This window comes from Trachinotus anak, unplaced genomic scaffold (assembly GCF_046630095.1).
Source record: "Trachinotus anak isolate AG129_WGS33_773 ecotype Australia unplaced genomic scaffold, CSIRO_AGI_Tana_v1 ptg000015l, whole genome shotgun sequence".
In the NCBI taxonomy this organism is placed as follows: Eukaryota; Metazoa; Chordata; class Actinopteri; order Carangiformes; family Carangidae; genus Trachinotus; species Trachinotus anak.
Genome location: NW_027273866.1, coordinates 5375650 through 5391598, shown reverse-complemented (window position 1 = coordinate 5391598; position 15949 = coordinate 5375650). Strand labels below are relative to the sequence as shown.

The 15949-nt window shown below is 43.3% G+C and overlaps 1 long non-coding RNA gene across 1 annotated transcript in view; it reads left to right on the top strand.

Annotated features, from left to right (window-relative positions):
• The first annotated feature begins 1093 nt into the window (after positions 1 to 1093).
• Positions 1094 to 15949, top strand: part of LOC139632808 (uncharacterized) — a 169729-nt gene continuing 154873 nt past the window's right edge. Inside the window, exon 1 of the long non-coding RNA XR_011693627.1 lies at positions 1094 to 2222. This is a non-coding gene — a long non-coding RNA (uncharacterized lncRNA). The remainder of the gene's footprint in view (positions 2223 to 15949) is intronic.

The following is a 15949-nucleotide window of genomic DNA, read 5'->3' as shown; positions in this document are numbered from 1 at the left end:
GCCTTTTGGCAGGCAAGATGAAAGCTACCCCAATTATAAGTGAAAATACCCCCAGTGAACTGAGCTGAGCTTCTGGGATGCAGCTAGAGTCACCACCCCCCTATATCATCACTAAATCTCTATACGCTGTCTATGCATGATGGTACAAAAGATATTGTCAATTTCTCTTTTCTCTTCCTCTGTCTTTCTCTGTGAAATGAGACTTTGGTTGAGATAGTGTGCCAGTGCAATTGAGGTCACATCCAAAAGCATCGGTCTCCCTCCTCCCAATTTAGTAACTGCAGTTCTAATAACATGGTCTTGTCGGAAAGGAAAAAGAAAAGTGAATGTCTGGGCCTCTAAGCACACCTCCTTCGCTCCCCTCCCCTGCTTTCAACCCCTTGACTGTGAGCTAAAGCGATTTTTTTTTTTTTTTTTCACCCATCTTCAAGAGGTGGAACAGGAGATGTTGAATGATGGACAGGTGTGCAGGCATTGTGCTGTTCTGCTCTGCACTGAAGGAGATCATTGATTTGCATTACAGTCCCACACATAAAACACAACCCTCCACACACACATACACACACACACACACACACACAGACACACACACACACGCCCCCATCCACATCTCACTGTTTCACCCCTATGACTGCACCGCCTCCCACATGGCAGCCCACACCACGGCTCCTAATCAAGGAGTGAATGTTTATCTCACTTCCTGTCTTTTATAGGGGTGGGGTGTTATCTCCGGCTCTACGAACCACCTCACCTGGGCTGACCTGAGAGGGAAAGCTATCATGCCTCAGTGCAGACTTTACAAGCCTGCGAAGATGATTTCAAAACCATACATTACCTCACAGAGAATATACATCTGGATGTATTAGATGAGGGTTATTGCAGGAGACTTAACCTTTCTTGCTGTCACGCTTGGCTCATATCTTGGCTCACACAAATCAAACCAATTTCACTTTGTATAGATTACCCAAACAGTTTTTATTTTCTTTCTCGAAATACACAGAAGAAAAAAAAAAAAAGAAAAAACACCCAGGCAAGCTGGTGCTGCTTAAAGGTGTAATCCCCTGCGTCAACAGCCTCAGGAGCATATCAGGTGTCTTTAAGCTCATCCACCTGTCAGCGAGCTCTTCCAGCAATTACACATCTGTCAAGTGTCACCTATCTCAGTTCTCACTGACAAGGGTTATGTCAAGCAGTCAGCCATTACGGCGGCCCGAATGGAGTCTGCATTGTTTAGAGCCAGCAGGAAGTGGCTGTGGCATGGAAGAGTGAGCAGGGTCTCCATAGTGTGACTGGGAAGCCAAGCTAACGGTTAGTTTCGGAGATGGGGGTGGGGAGGGGCTGCTTCTGTCCAGATCTCTTTTCTCACATCTCCTCTCATTTCTCAGAGCTGGAATGGCAGCAAGTGTGTTTTTTTGTACACTGAGCCCTGAGACTCATCCGGGCTGGTTAAATCTTTGCCCAGGGCAATGGCTTTTATATGCATGAGCTTGATTTGACCTGTCTTCAGGCTGTGAAGAGGGTTATGCAAAAGAGAAAATCAGGCAGAATATTAAATATGATATCAGGTTTAGCCTTTCTATGTGCTTTAATATTGTCACTCTTATTGTTGGTTTGAAATACATATTGTGTGTGTGTGTGTGTGTGTGTGGTTATAGTTTTCATTTCCCCCTGTAGTTTATTTTGCCCTGTGATGGAGGAAACGGAGCTTAAACTACGAAGAAGTTGTCTCAGAATAAGTTTTCATTAGCTATTTTTTTGAGTTACAAACTCAAAGCAATAGCTTGACATTTTGGGAAATATGCTCAATTACTTTCTTGCCCACAGTTTGATTCAATTCGATTCAATTTATTGCATAGTGCCAAAGCATAACATGCATTATCTCAACATGTAGGCTTACACATATATTTAAATATTTATTTATTTATATAAAGAAGAATATGGGCTAATTTATTAGAATCAATGTGATCTACACTCCATTTCAGAGGGTGGCGGTAATGCACCTAAAAGCTGTGTCCACAAAAAAAAAAAAAAAAAAAGCCAACACCAGAAAAAGCAGAACCCGGCCGACTGTCTGCGATGGACATCACATGACAATATTCACAACTTGGAACACTTTTATGAAAAAGCCTTTTGAAACTTTTGACCCGAGGACCCTAACAGACTAAAGGAATATAAATAACCACGGGATAGACGGACAGTCGGACTTGACGACCGCTCCTAAGGTAAGCGGCCACCTTTTTGCCGCGTTGCTTGCTTGACGATGATGATGATGATAGATGATGATGGTGTTGTGTTCATGGTCACCGCAAAGTGAGCTGAACAGGTGAAATGTTGAGGAGAATGCTGCTTTGCTTTAGCTTTGAACTTGTCATCAGTGATCAGGAGGGTCTGATGAGGGCTGAGCCCCCTCAGTTGTGTCTAGCGCAGAGTCTCCATTGCTTCTTGCCTCGTTATGCTGCTGTATCAGCGCTGGTCAAGTTGAATGTTCGAGGCCCGAACGTCGGGAAATGTCCCGGTTCTCCCGACATGCTGTGTGCCCACCATGCCCTAAGCTGTTGTTGCTCACCGTTCGCAAATATTGTGCCGGAAGTTGTAACACCGAGTTTTTAAGGCCTTCAGAAGCTACTTCTGAACACCTCTCAGCCCTCTTGAATATTTCAGTGTATATTTAATCTGAGAGGATCATCAGATCGCATCTCCTGTGTGTGGCCTGTTGTAAAGGCTGTTTCTGAATTTTGTATCACAGGTGCTTTACTCAGAGTTAAAAGCTTGCAAGCAAAGAAAGAAGGATTGAATCTGGGTCACTTTAATGCTCTCGTCCGTCACACCACTACATCTCCTCAGGCCTGAGAGGCAAGGCACATTGTCAAGTATTAATGAAGAAAACGTCCCTGTAGGGCTGGTGTTTGTCAAACCAAATTACATACATTCAGTTGGAAAGGTGAGGATTAATCTTTCAAATCCCTTCTGGTTGGGTAGGATGCACCATACAGTCAGTCCCACACTGAAAATAACCCCCCTGATGCTGACTCGAATTGGCTGAGCAGAAGCATTGTGATGTTATGGTATACATACTGCAGGACATAATGCCAGTAAACTAGCGAATGTGCTGACAGCAATACAGTACCCTCTATAGCTGCAGCAGCTGGTAAATATGCACACACTTAAACAAAAACTGGGACAGAATATATTCTAGCGGTGTGCCAGCGACTGTTTGGTGTTTTCATTATTGTGCTTTCCATTTCTGGCTTTTCATCGAATGAATAATTCTGACTAGTGATAGAATAAAACAGCAAATAAACATAACAGAGGAGCAATACTAAGTTTGAGGGTGGCTTTAAAATAATAAGAAAAGCTGAGAGAACCTGCATGACAATAATGTTGTGCTTAGGTGGTCATACAGCAGCAATAGTTTGTGGGCTTAAAACACATACAAATGTTTCTTTAATATTTATTATAGTCATATGAACACAGAGCGCATGAGGAAGTACAGTCAAACCCACTCATGTAAATCAACTAGACAAACAAATAAGCAAAAACCTCCACAATCCATTCTTGCACAGCCAACTGTTTGGCAAATGCTCTGTATTTTTCTGGCAAAAAAAAAAAAAAAAAAAAAATGGCCTCCTTCACAAACGGCTTTACATCGATGGCTGAAGCTTTTGTCCCATGTGGCAGTTTTATTTGGATGCGTCGAGCAAAAATAATTCTCAGTCAATTAAATGCCATTGATAATACAGAGACAGGCTGCTGTGAGAACGGCAAAGCAATCCACATCCTCGCTCATTTATGGTGGGGATTTGATGCACCATGGGAAAGAAGCACTGAGGTGGATGTGCAGAATTTCCCCCCTCCATCTCTCCCGCTAGTGTCTTGCTGAGATTTAAATAAGCCTAAAGATTACTTGAGGGCCTTTAAATGCAAATTTTGGTGAGTGTGCAAAGCCCCTCCTGTAAACCTCAGCCTTATCATTTGCCTCCCAGATTAGGGCCTGTCTGAGATGCGAAGCTGGCCCCAGGCCCCCCAATAAGCTGCAGGCCAGGGGCCACTCCTGAGAGAGAGAGAGAGAGAGAGAGAGAGAAATGGATGGAGAGGGAAGGAGCTTGCTATGGATATGTGTGCCAAGGTCAGTTGTGGCTGCACACACAATAATCAGCAAGTATCAAGAGACTTACATCTGTGGGTTTGCTTATCTCACTGTGTGGTTGTGTGTCTCCATGTGCATGTGTGCTTGTGTTTGTGTGGTTCGTGTTATTTCAAACACAACCACAGTACGTTCAGTCCCAAAGGTTCTGAGCCAGGATCTTTGACAGATTAGGCAATAATCAATTAACAAATTAAGAAAAAGTAAGCATAACCGCCTTGTATCCCATGCATTATAAAACACTTTGATGCACAGCTACAGCTATTGGCCCAGTGTCTTGTGCTTTTTTTAGGGGGGATAACAGATGTTGGAAATGGCTTTGATAGGTATATTAGCTCTGAGGAAAATCCAAGAGTATTTATGGTTTGAAACATGAAAGGATCCTGGCTTGTGGATGCATTTATATTTGAATGGCACTCACTTCATTACTTAATGATTTGAAAAGGCTGTTAGGGAGCTGAGTCTGAGCCAACGAACCCATGACCCTGCTGAGTCAATGTGCTAAACAGACACAGGCTCTGCTTCAGGCAGCTACACTTCTCACACCATGGAAGTATGACATATGACTGTGGAATAGAGGAGAATACATTAGACTAGATTAAAATACACTGGCTTGTGCAAGAATTAAATATAGCTTCATTTTGTTAAAGCAGCTATAGTCAATATTTTTGTAATGACAATAGATCAAATGACCATGTGTCTCGAAAGGAGTGGCTTCAGTGACAGACTCAGAGAATTATCACCAACTCTGCAGTTCCTCTCAGCTCTGCGGAGTTTTATAATATATTGACATTAAAAACGTGTATATTATAGTCAGAAACTGATCCATTGTGACAGAAAATGTTGAGTGAGCGAGTAACACCCACAATTGTCTCCAAGGGTTCGGAACAGAAACTTTTACGACTGTCTTCAACTCTCATTAGAGCAACATAAAATAGTTTTTGAGACCCTAACTTTTTCTAATCTGCTTTATATTTCTAGACTTTTCCTCTTTTAGCACAGACTGATACAGAGTTGTCTTGGAGCCAGAATCTACCAGCCATTACTGGAACTGGAGCTTAGAGCAATTCTGCACTGGCTTCAGTGGCGAGCCGTAATGATTACTGTTGCTGCTAAGCAGTATGACTCAAGCAGTTTTGTTGCTCAAGGGCACTGCCACAGTAGTTATTTGGGAGTGTGCACTTACTTTTCCTGCTCTGATGTTTCTAGTTTGACTTTTCATGCCCCTCATTCTCAAACCGCTAGCTTGCAGAGGTCTGCAGAGCTATCCATTTTACTACACATCAGGCTATCTCAAGCGCTGAGGTCACTGAAGTGCACCCGTATTCTTCAGGGTGCATGTGCAGTATAGCACATTATGTCACTCCACCCTGTGATTTTTTTTTTTTCAGCCTCACTGTAGCCTACATTCTGTGCATCTGGCACAGTGTGTAGGCACAGCTGCTGTCAACAAGGACCTATACTGTCAAAAAGCACCAAACTCAGGTCAAGGTCATGGAGGGGAAAGTTAGTGATAGTGGGAGGAAGGGTGGTGGCAGTCCTGACTGATGTTGTGGTTGACTGCTCTCTCTTTATAACCCCACCTACCTCCACGTAGCGAACACACACATACACACACACACACGATCCCCCTTTCATCCCCTTTTTCTCTTCTATGTACCCTTGTCATACAGCCTCCCCTCCTCCCTCCCAGGTGCTCAGAAACGATGTGGATGAGGTCGAGGACATGAGGAGCCCACCGGAGAGAGAACAGATGTCACATGCCTCTTGCACCACGCTCAGGGGTGTGTGTGTGTGTGTGTGTGTTCTGTGCTGTGACAGGTAGCGTGTCATAGTTGAAAGGTAAAGCTGGGCCCTACTCCCAGAAGGAAATGGAATGAAATGGGGGCCAATAAAGGGGGATGGGGCACCAGGATAAAAAGAAATGTATGAAAATAGGGCCAGGATGTGGACACCTTATTGTCTGGCGTTCAGTGTCAACTTTACAAAAGGCTGTCAGTTGAAAATGGGACTGTCAAATGTCACGTTGTATATGGGACATTTCCAAACCGAACTTGAAGAAACATCCCCAATAATAATATGTGTATTTGATTTAAAACACTGCTCTAGAAAGAGCTGATGTCTGATGTCAATCACTGAGACAACCATCCATTTGAGTGGAAAGTCCTTTACTGCTGTTACAGCTGACAAGACAAGCTCTTTTGTCATGGCAGCATGCATACTTAAATTCATCATTCATGGGTCATAATGTCCTAGATTGGTGATTAAACCATTGGCAGATTCAGAGCTGCATTAATGGCCCAAACATATGCACATACACAAGCATACACATTGATTAGATCTTAGCTTTTTTTTTTTTGTAAATTCAGTGTATGAGCCCTCTACTTGCCGGTCTTCTGTAATTGAAAGCGTTATTGCTGGTTAATTTCAAAAGCACTGTAAGTTCTTCATCAAGATAGCTTCACCTTTGTCATAATTACACACATGAGGCCCGCTAAATGTACACTCACCTGCGAATTAACTCATTAGAAATCACGCTGATAACAGACATGTCATGTCCACCTACCACGTGGAAAGTGATCCGTTGCGTCCCCTGTGATACCTCCCTCTGTGATAATGTACATATTCATTATTCAACATGGCCTGTCAGATTAACAGAGTATTCGGCAGATTAGCTGGTTAGCTGTCTGGTGGTCTTGTCTTTTATCCAATGACTAGAGTGCCCTGACTAAGCACATCATAATGGCAGCAATCCCAGGTGGTGTGTAGTGCAGGAGGAGACCTCCTTTTGATCTGGTCTGAGTTTCTGAGAGGTTTGGATGGATTATGCTGTCTCTAAATGTTTGCATCGAAAGCTGACTGATCATAACTGCACTCATGTATGTGTATGAATATTTACATGCCATGTTTGGCCACAAGGGAAAAAAAGATTTATCCTTGAGTTGGAGTCAGAGGTATCTGTGTGCCAACATCTCCTATACCTTCCAGGTACTGAAGCTTGTGTATATCCTGTAGAGCTTAAGTGTTCAAAGCCACCTTCATGCCGTGGCCAGTGAGTCCTGCATGATAAGCAGGCGTCTTTCTCCTGCGGCACAGTCACTGTTGGATGATGAAGACATCAGAACCGAAAGATGACTTCTGAGCGTAGGACTGCCTCCTAGAAATTCAGAGTGCGCGCGCATTGGTGTAAATGCATGCATGCATGTGTATTTGTGTGTGTGTGTGTGTGTGTGTGTGTGTGTGTGTGTGTGTGTGTGAATGTATTCATTTTGTGTGCTAACCAGGCTGTTTAATCTGAGCAAATCACTGTTTTGCATGGTTTTGGCAGCTTTTTGTCTTTAGTTTAAAAAGTGACATCACTCTGAGGATTCTCCACATGAGTGTGCTTGATGTGTGTGTGTGTGTGTGTTATGTGAGTGAAACTTAAAGAACGCGCGTATGTTGCACATATGTTGACAATTATACGTCATTTTCCACAGGGAAAGCAGTGGGCAGGATGGAAAGTGTATTTGAACCTACGTTACATAAGTCTACAATCAGCGGGTATGGTAGTGATTCAAACTATGGTAAACATGTTGGCTAAAACTAATCAGTGAATCTTTCATCTTGCATGCAGGCAAGTTATTCATCATTCTGGCTCAGTACTGTACACCGTACTGTTGAGGTCTAGAGGGGTTGTACTGGGGTATATAACCTCTGTGTGTAGGCATGAGGGAGGGAGGGCGAAAGAGTTTGAAGGTGCACAAACGTGTCTATAGCCATCAATAATTCACATCACCCATTTTACAGCAACATTACAGTAGACATCTTTTTTCATTTTCATAGCAGATGAGGCAAGATCCTCATCAACCAGCTTATTCCAACAAACACTATGGTTAAAATCATTAATTGGTGGTGCGGATTTCATTGGACAGCCCTTTATTAATGTTTTACAAGTGGATTGCCTCATTCTCAAATTACCATCTGGGCTGAGTATCGCTGATTTAGCCTTTGGTCTGGGCCCAGCGCAACACTCCTCTCAGTTCCATTCGTCGGGCCCCCTGAGTGTTTACAATTGCCTTCCGTTGTAAAAGTCAGACAAGTCTGACTCTCCCTGCGGTTGACTTTTGGTTAACTGTGAGGTGCCATGTCCCTGTTCTGTATGTAGGGGAGAAGCAGCCAAAAAAGCACAGTGGGGGCATCGTAAAAGAGCCTCACAGGATATTGAAATAATGACCGCTGTAAGCAAAAAAACAGGATAGCCCGACTCAAATCATTTCCTCATGTAGTCGTCCCGAGCGATCATAAAATCTTCCGAGAACTCTAAAAGTTGTCTGCGGTCTGCTAATCCAATATAGAATGGGGCACATGGAAAAGACACATTTCCTCTCACTACCGAGTTATCTGCCTGGGCCAGCCAAGCAGCCTGAATCTGCTCTGATTTTTGGCCTATCAGTCTGGAGAGTGAGGGCACAGGCAGTGAATTAATGGTCAGGAGATTTATTTGTTTGGTGTAATAAGGACTGTAAAACAGTAAGAGCTCTGTGCAGCCTTGCAGGCCCCCTGCCCCGTGGGTACAATCAAATGTTGCCAGTAAATCAATAGAGCTGGAAGAGGTTTTTATAACCCGAGTTTAACACCAGGCTCTAAGTGCTCCAGGTGGCAGGTCATTTGTTCATTATCCCAACTTATCACAATAAACAATGGCAACTCTGATTGGACTACTCTGCTACTACGGGAGGAAAAATTGGAGAGGAAGAAGACAAAAATCTCAGGTGGGCAAGGGAGGGCTAATAAGGGAGGCAGAGAGTGGGCAGGAGACAGGGGAGAACCAGAAGATTAACCACTGTAATTACGTACAGGAGCACAGAGGAGGACTGGGCCAGTACGAGTAACAGATAGCGTGAGAGCTCCACAAGCTGTCAGCCTGTACCGATGACTCCTCTGATGCCAGGGTCATAATCATGCCTCTCCTATCAGTGCCACCAAGAGGTCTAACCTTTTAATATTGCAAGTATAAACAGTGCCGCCTGGTCCTTCTTTTGGGAGCGAGGTTGCAAATGTACATCTCAATGTAAAAAGTGGGGTTGTAGGCTGGGTTGTGTCCAGAAAATAGATTGAACTGCCTCAATAATTTAGTGGCCTCTTAAAATGTCTCTCAGGCTGGTTCTGGATTATGTTGCACAGGTGAATGAGAAGGATCTAAGGGTAAGATATGACAGCGGGACATTAAAAGCCACCACAGAGATACAGTTCAGGTACAGGCATCATTGGTGCTCAAGTACTGTTTAAAGAAGAGACATAAACACTGTGCTTGTGCAGTAGGTAAAGCAGTAAAATAGGCCTACATGCTGTTTGCAGATGGCTTTACCCAGAGGAAGTTACAGCTACGTGAGTGCATTTCGGTGACCCCACTGGGAATTGAACTCCTAACCTATGACAACCTCATGCTTTGTCAACGAAAGCGACACCAGCTCACACAGTTCTGCACCTTGTAAAGGTGAGCAGCGTGTAGGAACCACATGGAATATCATCGCCATAAGGTACAGTGCAAAATTGCTCCAATCTTAGTTATTCAAATTTTGTGTGCTTAATTTATGACTCCTGTACAGAAGCGTGGCAGCTGGAGTTTGTAATTATACAACACACTCCACTCTTTCTACTCTGCTGCCGACACTCTACTGCATAATTTACATGTCTATTAGCTCATCAATTACAGTGTAATTACTTAGATGCACAACTAGCTTTTTACCATATTATAAAGCAAGTCATCAAATAAATAAGTGAACAAAAAAACAAACAGGCAAACAAGTCGGTAAAGACGGAGCAAACAAAGAGACATAAATTGAAAGGCTGGATTTTCAGTATGTGACATGGAGTCACCTCAGTTCCTCCAGCATTGTTTTCCTCCTTCTTCTCCTCCCTGTCTCCCCTCCTTGAGTTCAGTCTGAGCGGGCCTTATCCTCGGCTTATCATCTGCATTTGTTTACCGCTGATTCCACTGTTCTGCAAACTGTCTCATGATTCATTACTGTGATTAATAAGCCTATCATGTGAAACAAAAATACTGTAGCGCTACATCTCAAGACTCATTGTCTCTCCCATAAGCTTTTTCAGGGATGCATAATCTAGCAGCATGAATCTGTTCCTGCTTTTTTTTCTCTCTCTCTCTCTCTCTTTTTCTCTCTCTCTCCCTTTTGCTTTCCTCTCACCATCCCTCTCTCTTTCACTGTTTGATGAATTAATGACAGAGTGAGTTTAGAAATGCATTATGCATGATAAGAATTGCTTTGTAATGGAAACAAACAGAGACAGTGGCGTAGGTCGGGGTGGCAAATCTATTGACCATCAGCAGCACCTCATCCAGTATGCATTACTTATAGAGGATAGATTTGTTTTTGTGCTGTGAATACTAAAGCTGGGGCCCACATAAGATGCTAAAAAGTGCTGATGAGCCCTTTGCAATGTGGCAATATGTTCTGAATTCCTATCATTTCAATAACCGTACAGAGATGTGACTGCCAAACGCAAAGCTGTCTTCAAACTGAAATGGGGGTGTGTTTGGGGTTACGCTGGGAACACATTTCCTTTCCATTTGTGATTGGTGTCAGTTTCAAACAGCGTGGCTCTTAAATGTAGATGGAAATAACCATGGATGAAGTTAAAAGAAATAAATGGCAGTGATCCCATCATCCACTCACTTGGAGCGCAGTCTGAATCAAAGACATCTTCGCTGTAGCTCCTCAGTGTAGCTCACTTATTCTCTCTCTCAAAACCACCTCACACGGGCGACGCTGTCTAGACAGATTGCACAGACGGTATCCTTGAAATATCCTGTTAATAAACAAAGGCCTAATTTCTGTGCAGCAGTGGACTTTCATTGAGCCTATGCTAAGTCAGAACAGCCCATTCAGCATTCAAGCGCATTCACACTGCTGTTGTTTTGGCTGCTGCGGGTCATAGCGGTGATAAATCTGGGGAAGTTAGCCTTGGTAATGGACTCCAGAAGGGGTCTGGGAGTTAAACAGTGATGAGCAATGGAAACTGTGGTCAGCAAGAGAGCAGCTGTAACCCTCTAACAGGCATGGACAAGATGGGAGGAAGGAAACAGCCCAACGTTTGGAGGCCCAGCGATGGGACTATTTTAGGAGAGGGCTGGAGGGAGAGGAGGGGAAATCCAGCCGAGCGGCAGTTGAGCAGCACATGTGGGTATGTTGCTTGTTGCCTGTTGAAGAAGCAGTGAGAGCTCAGCAGGCGAACACGAGGGCTGGAGATGAATTGCTTGTACAGTGGCTCTGTTAACTCCAAAAACTAGTTTTTAATGTTGGGTGTGCCTTGAGAGTTTGTGTAAAGGGTAAGTGGAGCTACACAAGTATAGCCCTGGAAAAAGATATGTGGCAAGCCACCGTTGCATAATCCTCTAGAGACATGGTTAGAAACTAGGAAAGGCAAAGAAGCCAGAGAGAGAGAGAGAGAGAGAGAGATAGAGATAGAGAGAGTGGGAGAGAGAGAGAGAGAGAGAGAGAGAGAGGCAGGCCTGCTGCTTTTCCATCATTAGGTTTTGTCACAAGTGCTCTCTCAGGTTCTGTCCTGTCCTTTTCACCTTTGACCCTAGAATAATCCTCGATTAATGCCATTTGTTGAACACAACAGATTCTTTGTGAACACGCAAGAGAAATGGCTCAGGTATTGATATGTATATTAGCCTCCACAGGCTCGGTCTCGTCTGCAGCTGAACAATTCTTATTGACGAGCATTTGCTGCCGCCACAAGTTATTGTCTAAATAATTGATCCAACTGATCAAACTCAGTGGAAATCAACAAAATGACTGGTTTAATCGGTGAAGCTGTTTCTTGGGAATCAATGCTGATTATTACTCTGAGGGACTCCACTGTTAGTGCAGGGTCATCTATTGGATGGCCTGAGCTGTTTACATTTTAATCTGGCTTTTATTTGTGTTTTGAGTTCCAAAGATTCTTGCCATGAGGCTAAAATGTCTGGTTTATGTCTTGACAAAGTAAATAAATGAATTGGTACCCTCGCCAGTCAGGCTGGAATGTCAAAGGTCAGGGGGTCAGAGCTGCAAGCAGCCAAATTAGGTTTGAGGACACCATACGCTCAGTTCCCCTCTATTTGATTACTGCCTACCCATGTGCCCTAGAACATGGACAAACAGCCTGAGCACAGAGCACTGGTGAGTTTAATGTTGGGAGTTTGAAGGTGAACACACAAGCGCAATAATTCAGTCACCATCAACATCCAACACTGAACTTTTCAGCAGACCAGTTCTGTTTTGATTGAGACCTCATGTGGTTAAAACAGATGCTGGGTTTGAGGAAAAGGCAACCATGTTGAGATGGTGAGGTAAAGTATTTGGCAGTGAGCTGCGCCTCAATGGGAGGAAAAGAGAACTGTGTGTCTGTTATTGTTGAAAAGTTAGGACTTCTCCTGTGCAATCTGTCATTTGTTTTCAGGGCAACAGACAACCCACAGGTAGTGGATCTCATTTCAAATATTAAACAGGCTTCCAAGGCACTTGAAGTAAACAAATTAGACTTGGTGGTTCAGATGGCTCAAGTGACAATATTTCTCAATAATTGGAAATGATAAAGAATGTCTTTGATATGTTGGTGGCTTCAGCATGTCTAGAAGGCAGTATGAAGGGAAGCCTGCGGTTTCACTTCACTATCTCAGTCTCATTATAAACCTTCACAGTCACAGCAATACATTTTATAATGCGGTGTTTGGCTGAATAAACAGTTATGATTTGGCACAAAACAGACACAGTGGACTCCTGACTTCAACCAGCTGCCAGCTTCTCTGTGTACTCAATGGAAAAGCAGGGAGCCAAATAGGCTCTCCAGTGGAAATTATGAATATAGTCATGCATTATAGATTTGCAGGTGAATTTATTTATTCCCCAGCAAAAGTCGGAAATGTAAGCCAGACCAATCAATGTGGGAGAGTTCATCTCTGTCCACCTAATCATTTCCTAATGGCTACTATCAATTGTCTGCCCACGGCTCCTGCATCCAACACTGTTGCAATTAAAGTCAACACGCACATACTGTACTGTCGACCAAAGGTGCTTTAGCATGGGATTCCAGGTTAATGTATTGATTATCTTCTGCATGGTAAATTGGATTTATTCCACATCATCAGTCTTGTTTATTTATTTATAACCACACCGTAATTTATCAAAAATGAAAGATTTCCTATCTCGCTGATGGTTGAGAGCAGTGGCTGTCTTGGTAATCAAATGTATTGTTTTATTTTTTAAATATATAACAGGCTCCACTTTTTTGATTTATCCCCCAGGTGCTGTCAGACAATAAAGCAAATCCGAGTCAAAAGTGAGTCCTGAAACAAGGACTAACAGACCTGCTGGAAATGTGCAGCGCTGTGGTAATGCAGCTCACTGGACACTGCTTGTATGTCACACGGACTTAACGACAGCTTGCACTTTTCCAACACGTTACTGATTTATTTATTTATTTGCTTACTAGCCAGCCCTGCACCCGCACCCTTGTGCTTCTGCCAGCATCAACAAATACAACACAATACAAAGGAACGCTTGCTTTTGGAGTGTTATTACTTTTTCATGATGCCCTGGAGTCTTCCTGTCCATTCCAGACATTATTTTAGTGTTTCTGTCACTGTTTCTCTCACTGTGTTTGTAAAGGCAGTGACATTGGTCTAACTACATCTCCAGATCCAAAAATAAAAAGGGGGGGAGGTAGTAGTGGTTGTGGTTGTATAGTGTGTGGCACGTGTGTTTGCACCTGCATGTGCGCATACACACTTGTGCATCATATAATGGCATGTGCAGCAATGTCTGCCTGCATCAGTGTGTGTGGTCTTTTGTTTTGGCAATGATTTCCTCCGACAAGAATCTATATAATGCAAGGAAAAAAATGGAGAAAAAAAAAATCTATGAACAGTCTTCTTGCATTTCTAATCCAGGTCAAGCTCTGAAAATATCCATAATTCATAAGACAAACACCTACTTATTTTTTGATACTATTTATATTCTTAATATATTATAGAAGTGTTGTGTTTCTTTGTTGCTGGAAGCGATCCTGGGCTTCTCATGTCACCCTCAAGCTCAGGAGAGCTTTTATATGTGCACAGCGCATTGGTGGAGGGTCTACACTGTAGGCTCTCCTCCTCCGGCATTGATGTACAATAATGTACTCCACCTCCCCTTGGGTAGACCTGTCTGGATCATCTCATCAGAATCCCATACACCCATCTGTCCCATCTCATGCAGCCTTACACCATCATCATTGTCCATAATAAAATGGTCCTAGCTGAGAGAGGCTGTTTGATTGCTGCTGGTCAGCAAGGCGGCTATTCACCATAATATAATATTCCCCCTGTAGTCTGCACTTTAAACCTGTCTCACACTGACAAGCGCGCATCACCCTGTGGGGTCAGTGGGGTCTCCCATCATTGTCCAACCATCTAGTCTGACTGACGTAAATCCTATAGAATTGCCTGTTTTGAACTTGAGCATGTGTCCCCTCTTGACACTTCCAGCACGTCTGCAGATCTCCAGTAACAATATCACCTATAGAATCAATCTCACTGCTGTATTTGAAGCCTATAGAGGCCATTGATCAGCGCTTTGATGTCATGGCCTTTCATAAATTGCGACCTTTTTAGTATTGGCATACCCCGTCACTCCCAGAGACAGTCGTGCTCGCGACTCTCTCCAGTGGGCAGAGTGAGAGGCTGAGAGTCCGAGGGAAACCAGCACAGTGTCACAGGTGTCAATGCAGCTGCTCCTTATTGACAATTAGGCTCCTCTGGACGTCTGAAATGAAATCGGAGATGACAAGACTCTGACTTTGATCCCGACCCTGCACCTCATCCCAGAAATATGTAATTGTGGCCCCTTCAGGGAAATTCAGTTTTTTTTATGAAGAAATAAAAAAGGCAATTGCTGTGTGGACTAAAGGAGAGTTATGAGAAATGACAAGATTGGTGCTGTAGTGTCACTCAATACACATTCCCATATATTTAAAAAGAGATGTCCAACAGGCAGTATTATGCGTTTTATGTGCCGGTGGGCCTTTCCAATGACACAAGGCCATCTTGTGGTTTTCTTTCCTCTCTGAAGCTCTAGGCAGTATGGGTTTTCAGGAGAAGGCAGCAGTCAGAAGTACTTTAGCTTGTTAAAATTGACCATAAACAGCTCATTGTTTTAAGAGGGCCAGACACGGTCATTTGATACCAGCACTAGACTGCCTTCTCGCCCCTCAGCTATCCTGATATTTCACTCTAGTAGTACACATGGGGTTCTTCGGATGAAATATTGCGAGTATAAGGCAAGCACACACTTCTAGGGAAGGATGTGTACAGAGTATTCTTTTACACCAGGGATAATGTGAAAAGCTCAGCCTGAAACCTCATGGTGGATATTAATGTTACAGCACATTATAACACCTTTATTTTGCTTTCATTCACTAGAATGTCAGCTCTGTCAAATATGTTTTTCCACAGTGCTATCCTATATTTGTATTTTGCTTTGAAATTGCTCCGTTAAAACAAATGAACTTTAAGCAGCATGCAGCAAAAACATGATCAGATAAGAACCAGGAAATAAAATAAATATTTATCATTAAAAAAAAAAAAAAAAATCAGAGTTGTTTGTTTGGATTAATGCGATATTTTTCTGTGAAGACAAAAGAGATGCATTCAGTACCCCACCTGTCTCTTTCCACAGTGCTTTCCCTCCACACCCTCCCCTCTCTCTGTTTCTCTCTTTCATATTCAGCCCATCATCGGTGCGCCTGACGGCAGTCTGATGTGTTCTCAGCGTG